Source organism: Pleurodeles waltl, chromosome 6 (assembly GCF_031143425.1).
Source record: "Pleurodeles waltl isolate 20211129_DDA chromosome 6, aPleWal1.hap1.20221129, whole genome shotgun sequence".
Taxonomy (NCBI): Eukaryota; Metazoa; Chordata; class Amphibia; order Caudata; family Salamandridae; genus Pleurodeles; species Pleurodeles waltl.
In genome coordinates this window covers 1109354144-1109367693 of record NC_090445.1, presented here as the reverse complement: position 1 = coordinate 1109367693, position 13550 = coordinate 1109354144, and the positions used below count along the sequence as shown (strand labels likewise).

Here is a 13550-nt window from a genome sequence, read left to right as displayed (position 1 = left end):
TGATCGACTTTCTCTCACTTTTCAGATGATATTACAATAAAAAAGTATATCTATGTATACATGTTCAGTATTTAGAAAAGTTTCTTCCAAGAAACATTTGGTAGCAATTTTGAAGTTGTTCAGTCTGGGCATTTTGTTATCCTGCACTAAGCATTTTAAAAGTAGATCTTTAATTATTGCTATCCTTGCATTATTACAGATTTTATGTTTCAAGGTTACTGTGCATTAACATTAGGCAATATTTTACCTAAAGCATGCCATGTTCTACTACCCACAAAGTACTTCTCTGCGATTGCATCTTTCATAGCTTCACAAATGCTTGCACTAGATCCAACTGACAGTCTGTAATTCCTGGGTACCAAATTGTAGTAAGCTGGCTTGGTGTGTGGGGGGTACCCAAGGTACTTACACCATGTCCACATATCCCTTCTTAGTGAAGTGTAGGCAGTGTCTAGAAGCCAGGCGCTCTAGAGGTAGCTCTGGATGAGCTTATCTATGAGACATGCAAAGCTCATGCACTACCACTGAAGTCACACAGCATTTTCATTCATGAAAGAAAACACTCAGTTGTACAAAAATAAAGGTACTTTATTTTTGGAACACAATGCCAAAGATTAGTAGAAGGGCAACCCTCCAATAGGAGGTAAGTAATACACTAAATATATACACTAGTAATAGGCATAGAAAAGGTTAGAAAACAGTACAAATAACAACCAATGGTGACCCTAAGGAGGGCACAAACCATATACTAAAAAAATAGAATGCAAACACAGGATCCCCACCTAGGTAAGTGGAATGTGTAGAGGAGAGCTGGGAGTACTCAAAAACCACAGAGGTAGGTAACACAGTAACCTCCAGCGACCAGGAAAGGAGTAAATCACTGGAATTTCCCCAAACCACCCAAAAGGCAGAACAAGAAGACACCAGATAAGACTACAAGAAACCAGCAGTGGATTCCTGAAGACCTGTGGAGAGAGGGGACCAAGTCCAAGAGTCACAGTGGAGTCCAGGAGGAGTAGGAGCAACTATCCACCCACCTGTATTTGCAGGAGTTGGTCGACGGTGAAGAACAGGTCAGCACTGCAGCCCTGGAGCCAGAGAAGAGTTCCTGATGGATGCAGATGATGTCCCACGCTGGAGTGAAGCCTGCAGACTGGTGTCTGTGTCAGTGCAGGAATTCCACCAAGAAGCCCTGGAAAGGCAGTCACGGTTAGTGGAAAAGTGGTGCTGCCGGGGACCAGCAAGGCTCAGGAGGGGGAGCCACAGGGCACCCTCAGCATCACAGAAAGTCAACAGGAACAGAGGCAGCACCCACAGGAGTCCCACAGGACAGGGACACAGAAGTTGTGGAAGGAGCCCACGCAGCACTACAGGAAGGGATACCACGCTGCAGGAGAGTCACGCAGAGGGATGTGCGTCTCAGTAAGGAGTGATGGGGACTGGAGCTACACGTCACCTGAGATCTCTTGGAAGAGATGCAAACAAATCTTGGCAGCCGCAACAGACAAGATGCATGGGGGTACCGTCCTGCCTGGGAAGGCAAGGGCTTACCTCCACCAAAGTTGGACAGCTGGCAGAGAGGACCAAGAGGACTACTACGGACCACCACCCATGATGCGGGATCCACGCAGCTCAAGATGAGGGGAGATCCACGCAGCCGTTCGTCGTTGCAGCATGTGCCTGCGAATACAGGGGAGTGTCTCCTTTATCCAAGGGAGATTCCTTCTTCTTGTGCAGGCTGAAGAGTTGCTGTCTTCTGAGGATGCATGGTTGTGGAAATGTTGCAAAGCTGGCAGGAGTCGTGGAAACAAAGTGGCAGAAGAGTCTTCTTCGTTGATTGCAGCGTTGTCTGTTCCTGGTGTGTCCAGTTGCAGTTCCCGTGGCCATAAGTCAAAGTGGAGGTTGCAGAGGAATCCTGCTGGAGTCTTGCAAGCCTAATCTGAAGATCCACCCTAGAGAGAGGCCCTAAATAGCCATGAAAGGCGGATTGGTCAGTTAGCCAGGTAAGCCCCTATCAGGAGGGGGCTCTGACGTCGTCTGCCTGCCAATCAGATGCTCCCAAAGTTCCCTGACACCTTTGGAAGCACCTCCCCTGGGGTGGTGGTAGACAGGGGAGTGACTCTCCCCTTTCCATTGTCCAGTTTTGTGCCACAGGGTGGGGGGTGGTTGGGGTTGGGGACTGCATTATACATGGAGGGCACAAAATGTGCCCTCTAAAGTATACCAATGGCTTGGGAAGGTGACCCCTCCCAAGCCAGTCACACCATTCCATAGGGAGAGAGAGTGTTACCTCCCTCTCCCAGAGAAATCCTTGGTTCTACCTTCCTGGGCTTGATCAGATCAAGCAGCAGGAGTGCAGAAACCTGTCTGAGGGGTGGCAGCAGTTTGGGCTGAAAACCCTGTAAGACTGGTGGTAGCAATGCTGGGGGTCCTCTAAGGAGCCCCTAGAGCGCATGGAATCATACTTCCAATAGTATTGGGGTATGATTCCGAAATGTTTGATACCAAACATGCCCGGGTTCGGAGTTATTATGTAGCTGGACATAGGAAGTGACCTATGTCCAGCACACTCGTAAAATGTCGTACTCAGCAGTCCTGAAGTCCAGGAGAATGGAACCAGAGTTTGTGGGGGCACCTATGCTAGTTCAGGAGTGCCCTCACACACAGGTACTTGCACCCTGCCATAGGGGTGACTTACAGTGACCTGGTGGTGAAAGGGTGCATATACCCTTTTGCGCAGGCTGCAATTGCAGGCCTGCAGAACACTTTGTACTGGCTCCCTATGGGTGGCATGATACATGCTGCAGCCCAAACGGATCCCCTGGTACCTCAGTGCCTTGGGTATCATATACTAGGGACTTACATTGGGGAACCACTATGCCAAGTGTGGAGTGAAAAAGGTTCCAGCAACCTAGTTGGAAGGGAGAGAGCATAATCACTGGGGTCCTCGTGGCAGGATCCTACTGAGCACAGTCAAACAGGCAAAAAGTGAGAGTACTTAAATGTTAAAACCTCATTACTCTAAAACGCTGTTAAGATTGTATCTTGTGCAATCTATTATTTCATTGCATGCTGTGTAGTTGGGCCATTGAAATTATAAGCCTAGAGCCTCGCTCCCCACAGATATGTTCACAGCTGAGATTTTTTTGTAGACAAACAATTGAAGGGCCTCAAAGAGAACGGAGGAGGGTCGGTTGCATGTGATAGTGTGAAAGACACCAAATGTGGAGAACACTGGTTACTGTAAATAAATATTTTTTTTTTTTCTCCAGCACTGGAACTCTTATAGATTCATATTCAAATGCATCACAAGTTACTTAAAAAACAAACAAAAAAAAGAGATGCTAATGGTGCCATACAGCGGTAGACTCATTGCAAATGTTAACTGTGCTCCTGTCAGTTTCTGATTGATGTATTCTGGTGTTAAACTAGGATTAATGAGATGAAAAATTGTCAGACACTATTAATGTGTTGAAATTACAAAAGCGCAAGATGGTAGCACCATACAATGTGCTACATAATGCAACATAACTTTTATTTTTTATTTTTTTAGCATAATATAGTCAACCTGCTACATAATTTGTCTCTCCTTTGCTCCATAATGTGTGGCCCTGATTATCATTAACAGACCAATTCAGCAGTGGGATGCAGATGGCTGGAGTGAGGCTCGCCTTAAACAAACAGATTTCACAGCACCACCTAATCTGTGCTTGCTTGCAATCTGGTATTGCAAATCAAGATGATAGTATTTTGAGAAGGAATGTTTAATAGCCTACATTGCTACTTTGCATGTGTGTTCAGCTACCAGTGTAGATGGTAACTGTTCCAACCATGCCTCTGATGGTACAGTCAGCAATCTATCTGGCTTTCTCCCACACAGCCTGACCTTTGTTGGGGTTACCAAATGCCACAAACAACTTATGCATAGGACTTACTTCAATTTCTACCTCGCCAGAACAAAAGAATTATCTTCTTCCATCCAAGGAATGAAGCTTTGCAGCTCTTCTAGCTGTTAAAGAATGTTGAGAAAGAAAATTGACAGAACAATGTGCTGAGTCAAATGGAAGTCAGGACTTGATGAATAAATCTAATATTTAGACCAACAGAAACCCTAGTGGTAACATTAAAAAAAACATGCATAGATGTGGCTCCCTGACAGAGAAGCTTCACGCTCAAGAACACGACTTTCAGATGATTTGCAAAAATGAAAATGGTCTTCCAAGATTGGACGGATCTCTCACGAATGTACTTCCAAGTCAAAGTAATTTCATATGCCCTTACAGAATGGTGTTATCTTCCCAGGACAGTGTGGATCTTGCAATTGACTAATGCCGTGAATAGTCCTCTCATAAGTTCATTTCTCGCATTGCAAGAAAAGAAAGACAGTTCGGGGGTATGAAACATCTTTAAACTGCTATTAAATAGAATTGAAAGGATGAATGTTTGAGACGTGAATGATCACTAGTTTTTTTTTCTTTTACTTTACAGAACCAGTCATAAGCATAATAGCCAAATCTACAATAACACAGAGTTCTATGAAATATGTGGCTGGAGATACACATGCTGTTCATACTCCTGCTAGTGTTTGGTCAGGATGTGTTCAAGTTGTTTTTCATTGAAGAAGTATCTCGAGTCACAAGGCAATGTGACTCTTCTCAGTAATCCTGTGCATAGGCACTGGCTCCATTGTTAGATTGTTTACTTTCTGCCATCTGATTCAGACGTATTCTTCGGTGCTCCAGTTCGAGACTGTTTTCAGGCTCCCTTCAGTCTGTTGTTCATCTCTATATACCCATTGGTATTGTTTTTGTTTGCGTTTCACTCTCACCCTTTGAAAATAGGAGAAAATCATCACCCGTCGATTCGACGTTTATCTTTTCTACACGCTGCCCTTGGGACGAGCCCATTCGGTTCTTTTTCTTATCTAATAGTATTTGATTAACCATGTACTGCTGGTGGAACGGACTCCATTTTGGTTCTGTCCCAGCTGCCATGCCAAATACCAGCATAACAAACCTTCATCAGGTTTGGAACCTGTCTCCAAACCACAACGAGAAGAACTGGGAGACATGTTGATCTTTCCGATTGAAGAACACATTGTGGGATTGCCAAGTGGACCAAACATTAAAGAAAATTAAAAAGGACACAGAATCTATGGGGACATTACAAAGTCCCACTCCTTGTGGTACTACAGAGGCACATGTAGAGGAAATAATTCCAAGGGACGTGGAAATTGCTTCCCCTCGCAACGCACCCTCCTCCTCATAACAGTGACTCTTTCCCCATACCCCCTGATCACATAACACCTGCTGTGGGAAGACTACAACGGTTCTATCAAACTGGAAAACAATTGCAACAGATCAGTGGGTATTGGATATAATCCAACATGGTTATTGTCTGGAGCTCATCAAAACACTTCCAAATATCCTACCTCACAGACACAGTCTCCAAAGAACATATAACCGGGCTCAAATAGGAAATACAGGCTATTTTGCTCAAAGTAGCCATGGAACCTGTCCCTCCTGAACAGCAAGGCTCGGGTATATTCTCTATGCTTCTTCAATCACACAACAGAGGGCTCACTACAGCCTATTTTAGATCTCAGGCCATTAAATCATGACATTTTCTCAGAACATTTCCATATGGTAACTCTACAGGATGTGATTCCTCTAGTACAACAAGGCAACAATATCTCTAGAACACCGCCACACTCGAGCATTAAATTAGTTAATTGTTTAGTGGTCATCGAACATTGGAAAGACACCAGCCTAAAAAGATCTAAAATCAAACACAATTGAACCACAGATTTAATAGCAGGAACATGAAAAAAGACTAAATAAAGAATGAGAAAGAAATTGCTCTTAAGCTAAATGCAGGTTATTCTTGCGTCCCAAGAGTACAATCTCAGACAGACAGTGAAAATACAGACCACGATATTCAAGCTAAAGATAGTACGTATGGCTGGTAGCATGACCGTGAATAAAAAGCCCCTAATTATACAAAGAAAACATATTTAATGGACTCCGAATCAATGGAACAAAAAATATCTTTACCAAAGAAAGGGGGAGAATCCTTAGCTACGGATAGGCGCGTTATGTGGAGTCTTGTTGAGATCTGGCAAAGACATAAAAAGGTTTGCGGTCCAAATATAAGGGCAAAAAGTCGCAGATAATGACGTAAAAAAGCTGAACGCCCAAAATACACCAGACGGTCAGCGGAAAAGACCCAGGAATATGTTGGGCGTGGAAGAAAACAGAATCATCATCAGTGACTCTTCAAAGAACTCAACAGATGCTAGACTGTCACCACCATAGCCTATTCTTTATATTTCCTTGATCAATAGGGTCGTTATAGATTGGCAAAACAATAGAGAAAAGATAAGAAACAATGAACAATTAGTGAATCACAGAGAATGTGGGTCAAATAAAAGACAAATGCCTCTATGAAAGATGATAATGCCTCTTTTTAAAATAAGCTCAGAGGCCAAGAGAAGACGTTATAAGAAACAGATGCACAACAAATAAATAGTGGCGCACACATTGGGGATCCCACCAATCAATGCAGCTATCCTCAAATTTCTAGTCATATCTTAAGGGCAGTCTCACAGTAGAAAGTAGCCCCAAAAAAATAAATCATAGACCAATAAGAAAAACTGGGTGCCCTGGAATCGACTAAGAAAAACAGTGGGACCACTGCACTAACCAATGAATATACAAACGGGGGGACCTTCAACAAAACAAAAGAAAAGCATACATAGTCCCTCCAAAGGCAATTAGGCTGCTCACTGATTTTATAACAATGCCCCAGACCCTTAGTATTACTTGCTAGTTAAAAAATCCTGAGTAGGAAGTGGGCTCGGTATTCATATAATAAATGCATGCTCCCAGCATTTCCTGAGATTTTTTTTTCAATAATGACCCATTTCAGATCTTTCTCATTGTGCTCTATGCAGTGAACAACTGGGAGTGCATTCAGTCTTCTATTTCTGATAGCAGACTTAAGTTTAGCGAAGCGGATGCCCATTTATTTTCCTGTCTCCAACACGCCCTAGTATGCAAGGGCCGATGATAATGTACACAATATTTCTTGAGCGTTAATTTATCATGGTATTCAACGTAATGTGTTTGTCGTAGAAGACTATCGCACTAGTCTCTGTTGCCGCCTGACAGGCATGGCAATTGGCACATTTAAAATTGCACACCACAGGACAATTATTCAGAGACAATTGATGTGGCTGTTTTATAAGTATGCAAAGGTCGGTTTCTGAAGGAACGTCTTACCAACTGTATTCAAGATGTGCCGTTTGGACATTATTAAATGTGTGAAACGATTTAAAATACTGCTTGTGCTGGTGATCATAACATTTTCAAAATTATTTTGTGGTCTGTTTTATTTAAAAAGACAGTTAGGGTTATAGAACTTAGTTTAAAGGAGTGGTTTATTAGCCACGTAGTGTATCCTCTATTATGTAATTTGTTTTTAAGGATTTTAAAGAGTTTCTAAAAGTCATTGATGTAAGAACAATTCCCCCATAAATATAAAAATGGCTACTCGCTATCTTTTGGCATGAAAACTCAAAAAGTGTAATAAAGTGTTACAAGCTGTATGCCGGCTTTGTAAACTGTTCCACTTTCAAACTATTTTCTTCCACAAATATCCAAGAACTATATCCTGGTACAGTTGATTTTGGAGGTAAAATGTAAGTTGATGTCACAAAGGAACTGCCTTAATTTCTGTTCGGGTCGCCTCCAGATAAAGAAAATGTCATCAATATACCGTGACCAAAGGCTTACATTCTGATCGAAGGGGATCACATGGGTTGTATATGTTTGTCTTCAAATGCCCCAACTTAGGTTAGCTATATTGCGAGCACAATTAGCTCCCATAATGGTACCTTTCTTTTTTCTTTAGATGATATTGTTAAACATGAAGTAGTTGTTAAAAATAATTTCTACATGTGCAATAATGAAATGAGTCAGGAGTGGTTCAGAGTGAGTCAGTAGACTATGGTATTTAACATCTATGGCTTCTTTATAAGGAATATTTATATACAATGACAACATCTAAACAGACTAGAAGATCAGTGTCACTATCAAATTCTAAATTTTAAAATTTGTTGATCACATTAGAAGTGTCACAGAGTAAGATTTAAAAGATACTACTATGGGCTGGAGACGGACATCAGCATATTGCAACAGAGGTTCAGTCAACAATCCTATACTAGATCTATATCTGAAAGAAGGATCTTTATGATTATTTACAGTGAAAAGGCACTCCATCAGGGCATTCTAGGATCATAGTTATTCAAGAATATAAACTGTTTCTCACAGATCATACCCTTTTCAAGTGCTGTGGTGGTGATTGACATAATTTTGGCTGCCATGTCTTTTTGCGTAAAAAAAAAAAGTTTCATAATAATCACAGGTATAAAGCATCATATCAATCTTACAATTGTATTGAGAAATATCAAGAATGACAATGCCTTTGCCTTTATGACTTGGATTCATAGTGATTGTATTATCTTGGGCTACATACTGTAGTGCCTCATGTTTATCGTAGGAAGTGTTATAACGTATTTTACGTAGGTGTTTACAATCTGTTCAGACCCTTTATAATGAACTTTTTAAAAACTGGCGGGGTGCAACCATATCTAGAGTGTGGTTAAAGTAGAAGGAGGCTGAAGGCATGATCAATTAGTGTCTTGACCAGACTCAACAAGATGGGTGGAAAAATACTTATTCAGTCTAATTTTGCAAAATAAGTTATGCAGATCTTTAACCCCTTCGCTGCCAGGCCTTTCCCCCTCAGGTGCCAGGCCTTTTTTAAATATTTGGGGCAGTTTGAGCTTAGGCCCTCATAATTTTTTACCACGTAAGCTACCCACACCAAATTTGCGTCCTTTTTACCAAGATCCTAGGGATTCTAGAGGTACCCAGAGTTTGTGGGTTCCCCTGAAGGAGACCATGAAATTAGCCAAAATACAGTGAAAATGTAGTTAAAAAAAAAAATGGGAAAAAGGGCTGCAGAAGAAAGCTTGTTGTTTTTTCCCTGAAAATGGCATCAACAAAGGGTTTGCGGTGCTAAAATCACCATCTTCAGGAACAGGCAGACTTGAATCAGAAAACCACATTCTCAACACAATTTTGGCATTTTACTGGGACATACCCCATTTTTACTACTTTTTCTGCTTTTAGCCTCCTTCCAGTTAGTGACAGAAATGGTTTTGTAACCAATGCTGGATCCCAGACAGCCTAACATTTCTGAAAAGTAGACAAAATTCTGAATTCAGCAAGGGATCATTTGTGTAGATCCTACAAAGTTTTCCTACAGAAAACAATAGCCGAAATAAAAAAAATATTGAAATTGAGGTGAAAAAAGAGCCATTTCTCTCCACGTTTACTCTGTAACTTTTTCCTGCAATGTCAGATTTTCAAAAGCAATATACCGTTACATCTGCTGGACTCTTTTGGTTGTGGGGATATATAGGGCTTGTAGGTTCATCAAGAACCCTAGGTACCCAGAGCCAATAAAGAGCTGCACGGTGCAATAGGTTTTCATTGTATACCGGGTATACAGCAATTCATTTGGTAAAATATAAAAAGTAAAAAATAGGTATCAAGGAAACCTTTGTATTTCTAAAATGGGCACAAGATAAGGTGTTGACAAGCAGTGGTTATTTGCACATCTCTGAATTCCGGGGCCCCCATTCTAGCATGTGAATTGCAGGTAATTTCTCAAATAGACTTCTTTTTTACACATTGTCTTACATCTGGAAGAAAAAAATGTAGAGAAAGACAAGGGGCGGTAACACTTGTTCTGTTATTCTGTGTTCCACCAAGTCTCCCAATAAAAATGGTACCTCACTTGTGTGGGTATGCCTAATGCCCGTGACAGGAAACGCAACATGGACTCATCACATTTTTACATTGAAATTTGACGCTTTTGTTTTTTTTAAGTGCCTAGCTGTGGATTTTGGCCTCTAGCTCAGCCGACACCTAGAGAAACCTACCAAACCTGTGTGGTTTTGAAAACTAGACACCTAAGGGAATGCTGAATGGGGTAAGTTGTGGGGCTCTCACCAGGTACTGTTACCCAGGAACCTTTGCAAACCTCTGAATGTGGCAAAAAAACACTTTTTCCTCACATTTCAGTGACAGAAAGTTCTGGAATCTGAGAGGAGCCACAAATTTCCTTCCACCCAGCATTCCCCCAAGTCTCTTGATAAAAATGATACCTCCTTTGTGTGGGTAGGCCTAGTGCCCACAACAGGAAATGCCCCAAAACACAACATGGACACATCACATTTTCCCCAAAGAAAGCTGACTTGTTTTTTGCTAAGTGCCTAGCTGTGGTTATTGGCCTCTAGCTCAGCCGGCACCTAGAAAAACCTAGCAAATCTATACATTTTTTTTAAAACTAGACATTTAGGGGAATTCAGAATGGGGTGACTTGTGGGTCTCTCACCAAGTTCTGTTACCCAGAATCCTTTGCAAACCTCAAAGTTTGGCAAAACAATAACCTTTTCCTCACATTTCGGTCACAGAAAGTTCTGGAATCTGAGAGGAGCCACAAATTTCCTCCTACCCAACATTCCCCTAGTCTCCAGATAAAAATGGTACCTCAGTTGTGTTGGTGGGCCTAGTGCCCGCAATAGGAAATACACCAAAACGCAACTTGGACACATCACATTTTTACACTGACAACTGACATGTTTTTTGGAAAGTGCCTAGCTGTGGATTTTTATCTCTAGCTCAGCTGGCACCTAGGAAAACTTACCAAACCTGTGCATTTTTGTAACCGAGAAACCTATGGGAACCCAGGATGGGATAACTTGTGGCACTCTCACCAGGTTCTGTTACCCAGAATCCATTGCAAACCTAAAAAAATGACAAAAAAACACTTTCTCCTCACATTTCAGTGACAGAAAGTTCTGGCATTTAAGAAGAGCCACAAATTTCCTTCCACCAGCATTCCCCCAAGTCTCCCAATAAGAATAGTATCTCACTTGTATGGGTAGGCCTACTGCCCACGACAGAAAATGCCCCAAAACACAACGTAGACACATCACCAAAGAAAACTGACCTGTTTTTTGCAAAGTGGCTAGCTGTGGATTTTGGCCTCTAGCTCATCTGGCACCTAGGAAAACCTAGCAAACCTGGACATTTCTGAAAACTAAACACCTAGGGGAGGCCAGGATGGGGTAACGTGTGGCGCTCTCACCAGGTTCTGTTACCAAGAATTCTTAGCAAACCTCAAAATTTGGCAAAAATACACTTTTTCCCCACATTTCGGTGCTGCAAAGTTCTGGAATCTGGGAGGTGGGCACAAACTTCCTTCTACCCAGCATTCCCAGACATCTCCTGATTAAAAATAGTACCTCACTTGTGTAGCTAGGTCTAGTGCCTGCAACATGAATTGACCCAAAACACTACGTGGACACATCAAAATTATCAAAAAAAGACCATTTTTTTCAGGGGGGGAGGGGCACCTGCGTTTTTGGTCCAGGGCTCAGCAGCCATCTATGGAAACCTACCAAACCCAGACATTTCTGAAAACTAGACACCCGAAGGAGTCCAGGGAGCTTTGACTTGCATGGAAGCCCCAGTGTTTTCTTACCCAGAATCCTCAGCAAACCTCAAATGTAGCAAAAAAAAAATCACATTTCTGTGTGGAATCACTGCACCAGCACAAATTTCCTACCTCCCAACGTTCCCCTCAGTCTCCCAAAGCAGTTTGAAAAAAAACAAGTTTTTAGGCTGACAAGTGGGGCAGAATTTTTATTGGTATCGATGCAACAATGCTGGGTGGTAGGAATTTTGTGGATTCGTGCAGATTCCGGAAGGTTCTGTCACAAAAATGTGGGGAAAATGTGTGATTTCAAGCAAAGTTGGAGGTTTGTAGGGCATTGTGGGTAGGAAAATGGTATGGGGTGCATGTGAAGCACACCACCCCAGACTCACACAGATGTTTAGTTTTCAGATGTGTCTAGGTCTTGTAGATTTTTCTATGTGGCAGCATCCCAAAGTCCAAAAAGTGCAGCCCTCACCATTCCAAGTGGGACGATTTTAAGATTTAGGCAAGCTCTCATGGCCCAAATGTAAAACTAAAACCCAAAATAATCAAATGTCCTCTGGCTTGCCGTTGGGATAAAATCTTTTAGTGTGCGGGGGAATAGCTGAAAGACTGTTACCCCTTTTAGAGAGGGGGGGGGGCATAACCATGCCCATACTGTTTAGTAGCCATCAGCCCACTATTTTTTTCATTTCCATGACATCTAGTAGGCGTTCTGCCCCCCACCCACCTCTCCCCGGGAGTGGATTGGGGGTAATTGCCCCATCTGCCCACTGGTGTGCAGAACAACTTTGTCCCTATTTATTTGGGGTGGGAGCATGGCCATAGCCCAAACCTCTTTTTTTTGTTGAAAAATCATCTTCCCTGGTCTCTGCTGGGTTTTTGCCCCCTTGGGGCAGATGGGCCTTCCAAAAATAGGCAGATCTGCCCGCAAGGGGGGTTGAAATGGCCAACAGTAATATGCCCCCCTGGGGAGTGACCCTTGCCCAAGGGGCTGCCCCCCAAACAAAACACACAAACATAACTATCCCTGGTACCTAAGTGGTATCTGCCCCCCCCCCTCCCCCGGGGCAGATCGGCCTCATGCCTAAGGCAGACTAGCCTAGGAAAAATAGGCCGTCCCCCCCCCTCCCCAAGGGGGGCAGACATGGCCTAAAAACAATTCCCCCCCCAGGGGAGCAACCCTTACCTAAGGGGTCACTCCCCCCATGTACAAAAGTAAAAAAAAAAAAAAAAAAAATCCCTGGTGTCTAGTGCGTTCTGCCCCTTCCCCCCGGGGGGGGGGGGGGGGGGGCGGTTGGATGCAGAAAAGGCCTAATTTTAAATTGCCCCTCTCTTTCCGATCCTGCTGGAAGTTGAGCTTCCAGCGTGATTGGGTGGCCTCTGATGAGGTCAGCGCATGATCATCAAACGTCACTGAGGGGGTGGGATTTGATTGGGAGATAGGTAAGGGGTGGAAGGGGCCTGATTCACAAAGGTAAACTTAGACATGTCCAAGTTTAAACCTGAAGTGACATTTAGATCTGAAGTCTATGGGCCTGATTCACAAAGATAATCTTAGGTCTATGTTTACCTTTGTGAACTGAGCCATTAGACTTCAGGTCTAAACTTAGATTTCAGATATAAACAAAGACCAGGTCTAAAGGTAGTCTAACTTAGACTTCAAGTCTAAGTTTACCTTTGTGAATCGGGCCCCTAGAGAGGAAGTAGAGAGCCAGCCAGGAAACCACAAACAGAACCACCTACAAGGCTGCAGTGCAGGCAGGGCTACTGTGGCACGGGAGGGGGAGAACGTGCAAGAGCGTAGGTAAGGAGCAGGGGCAGGAAGGAAAAAACTAGTGATAACATACATGTCTATGCAACAATAAGTCGTTTTTACTGGTATTTGTCTTCCACTCCTGGACACATATATTCTGGCAAGGTGATGTAGAAGCCACAACAATAAAGACAACATCTCAAATATGGCTATGAGATACATC

At 42.8% G+C, this 13550-nt stretch overlaps 1 long non-coding RNA gene across 2 annotated transcripts in view; it reads right to left on the bottom strand.

Annotated features, from left to right (window-relative positions):
- LOC138300621 (uncharacterized) overlaps positions 1-13550 on the bottom strand; it is a 179313-nt gene that overhangs the window by 60113 nt on the left and 105650 nt on the right. Inside the window, exon 5 of one of the 2 annotated variants that reach the window (XR_011204973.1) lies at positions 3936-4009. The exons of the other annotated variant lie outside the window; for it this stretch is intronic. This is a non-coding gene — a long non-coding RNA (uncharacterized lncRNA). The remainder of the gene's footprint in view (positions 1-3935; positions 4010-13550) is intronic. 2 annotated transcript variants of the gene reach the window in all.